At 41.2% G+C, this 3,307-nt stretch overlaps 1 pseudogene; it reads right to left on the bottom strand.

Moving 5' to 3' along the window:
• Nucleotides 1-2,574: 2,574 nt before the first annotated feature.
• LOC147000214 (developmental pluripotency-associated protein 3 pseudogene) lies at nt 2,575-3,010 on the bottom strand (annotated as a pseudogene).
• Nucleotides 3,011-3,307: the final 297 nt, after the last annotated feature.

Here is a 3,307-nt window from a genome sequence, read left to right as displayed (position 1 = left end):
GGGGGAAAGGCCCCTTGTGGGTGGTGCCATCTCTAGGCTGGTAGCCTTGGTTCTATAAGAGAGCAGGTTGAGCAGGCCAGGGGAAGCAAGCCAGTAAAGAACATCCCTCCATGGCCTCTGCATCAACTCCTGCTTCCTGACCTGCTTGAGTTTCAGTCCTGACTTCTTTGGTGATGAACAGCAATATGGAAGTGTAAGCTGAATAAACCCTTTCCTCCCCAACTTGATTCTTGGTCATGATGTTTTGTCCAGGAATAGAAACCCTGACTAAGACACCCATGTTACTGAGACTTTTTATAATTCTCAAAGACAAGGTATTGTAAATCTTTTAAAACTGTATCTTCTTTAAAAACAAAGCAAGGCTAGAGAAGCTTTGTATCAAACCCTGGGTCACTCCCACCTTTTGGTTAACCATAGATTAGTGGGTGTTTTTGTTTGTTTAATTTCCTTCCTTTGTATCTTTAATCTTTAATCTTTCTACCCTGGTTCTTCACATTTTCCTGTTATAGATATCAGATTGACAGTGTCTGCAGAAGTGGATAGCGTGGGGAGAAGGAGGGAGGGAGGGCAGGGTAGATTTTCAGACCTGCCCAGCAGCACCACAGCTGCCTGTACTTCCCAACTTCAGCACCACAGCTGTCTAAATACTTCCATTTCTGTATGGGATGAAGTTTTGTCTTGTTTAATCAAAACAGAAATGGAACACAGCTGCTTTAAGATGCTACATTTTAAAGGGAAGATTTTAGTCCTTGAAACTCGTGGTCCTAAAACCCAGTATGGAGCCAGGCACACAGTGTGTGTACTACCAGATGCTCTGTGGCATGCACCTCTGATCCCAGAACTCTGGAGGCAAATGCAGTTTGAGACCAACCTGGTCTATAGAGTGAATTCCAGAATAGCCAGGACTACACATAGAAATCTTGTCTTGTAAAAACAAAATGAAACAAACAAATAAATATAAAAACCAGAATGGGAGGAAAGGAAAGAAGCTGAGGGAACTGGCCTGGTGGTGGTCCTCAGACGGTAGGAATGATATCCTTACTTCAATTCCTGAAGAGAACAAACTCCCAAAAGCTGTCCTCTGATGGCCATGAGATAGCAATGCCCATACCTCATTTATATAAAATAAAACAACCATCTAAATTTTCTTTTAAAAGTAGACAACCAAGGTCTGTGAAGGCTAAAGTTACGTTTTAAGTTTCAATTACTGTGCTTATAAAACCAAATGCCTTGAACCTGTAAGTCTCACTTGTTCAAGGGCAGGCTACTTCCTGGAATGCTGGCTGCTGTTGTTCATGGAAGATAATAAGCCCTGTGTTTTCACTCATGTAAGCAAGGTTGGCACAGTATGTGCTTGATCACATGTAGGTGGCACATATGGAGGCAGGAAGTACATCAGGATGTTTGCTTGCTCTGACTGAATGAAGGCAGGAAGTTCAAATTTGTGGGGTTTCCCTTTATAAGCGCCAGAGTAATGAACATAATTCAGGGTTATTCTCTGAGAATCCAAAACCAAAGCTGAAACACAGTCCTTGATGCAACATGGAAACACTTCTAGAAACACCTCAGAGCTGTTACATGCTTGGCTTTTACTTTTTGGTAACTGCATGCTCAGAAAAGTTTTATGTTGCCACATTATTTAGTTTTGGTTTTTATTTTCTTTTTTTAAGCTCTTTTTTTTTTTTTTAAACAAGGGCATCAGATCCCATTATAAATGGTTGTAAACTACCATGTGGTTCCTGGGAATTGAACTCAGGACCTCTGGAAGAACAGTCAGTGCTCTTAACTGATGAGTCATCTCTCCAGCCCAGTTTTTTTTTTTTTTTTTTTTTTTAATTTTCAAGACAGGTTTCTCTGTCTAGCCCAGCCTATCCCAGAGCTCACTCTGTAGACCAGAGAAACTCAGAAATCCACCTAAGTGCCTCTCCTCCTGGGTGCTAGGATTAAAGGGGCTCACACTGCTACCATTTAGCTGCCACATTTGTTTTCAACCTTTGTGTAAAATTTTACCTGGGGAGATGAACAAATATCTATTCACCCCAGATAGAGCAGCAGTGTCAAACCAAAGCAAAGGATTCACCCCAAATCTAGTTTGGTGGACCAATGAATCAAATTGGGTTCACTTACAGGGGTGCAGATGAAGAATTATTTACAGGATCATTTATAAATGAAAAAAAAAATAGTCCTTGCTTCCAGTAACAACAGATTGATCATATATCCCCAGAATGAGGTAGGCCCTCATAAGCCCCCCAAAACACACACACACTCCATAATGGAATGTTAATGGGCCCAATGTTATGTTAGTCACAGTTACTGAATTATGTATCATAAATATTATGAATTATAAATCACAGCTACTATTTAATGTAGTTAATTACAGCTGTCTTTATTTTTTGTTTCTTTGTTTTTGTTTTTGATTATTTGAGAGAGTTTCATTCTGTAGCCTTGGCAGACCTGGAATTTGCCCTATAGACCTGGCTGGCTTCTTAAAAAACAAAACAAAACAAAAAAACAGCTTTCACATCTGTTGTGTGGCATCATTGACAGCAAGGACACTGTACAATTTAAACTGTCCTAATTCTTCCCAATTTTCACATTCCCAGCAAGATCCCATCTTTGATAATGGCAGAAAGAGCAGAGACATCTGAATGGCCTCCCTTTAAATTAATTTCCTTCAAGCCTTTTTTGGTTTTGCTCAATCCAAACAAATCTTCTCATCCTTGCTATAGGATCTTTCAGCACCGACAACAACGTGCAGACCCTTCTCCTGGGAAAGGGACTTCGAACTTCCCTCATGATTTTTTTCACTTTTGTTCTCCACAGGTATGCTCGCAATCCAGTGACATAGGCTGCTGACCGCTCGACACTGGGGTTCAAGGTTAGCTTTTCAGGACCTTTACTAGTGTTTCTGGCTATAGGACATCTGTATCATTGGATGAGTCCTCTTCGTCTTTCATCTGAGGAATTTTGGGTTCTCAGCTGGGTCGACTTTCTCTGGTGGCTCCTCCATGGTGATGGGCAGAAGTCTCAAAAACTGGCTCAGAACAAAATGGCTTAGTCTTTGAAAAGACCTAAACCCAAGCCCCAACTAGCAGAGGCAAAGTCCAAGTACATTCTCTTTTCATTTTCTTTTTTTCTTAACATTGTGAATGATTTCAGAGACCTGCTTGCCTTTGTAAGCACAAACAACGAGTTTAGCTGGGTGGGATCCCATGCTGAGATTGCCATTCCTACCATGCTGAGACCTGGAGCTAAACTCCCTCTGTCCCAGGTTAACCTTGAACTGATGAACTGGCCTGCCTTTGTA

The sequence above is a fragment of the Mus caroli genome, unplaced genomic scaffold (genome assembly GCF_978045245.1).
Source record: "Mus caroli unplaced genomic scaffold, Mus_caroli_1 scaffold_19, whole genome shotgun sequence".
Taxonomy (NCBI): Eukaryota; Metazoa; Chordata; class Mammalia; order Rodentia; family Muridae; genus Mus; species Mus caroli.
This window is presented reverse-complemented; position numbering and strand designations above follow the sequence as displayed.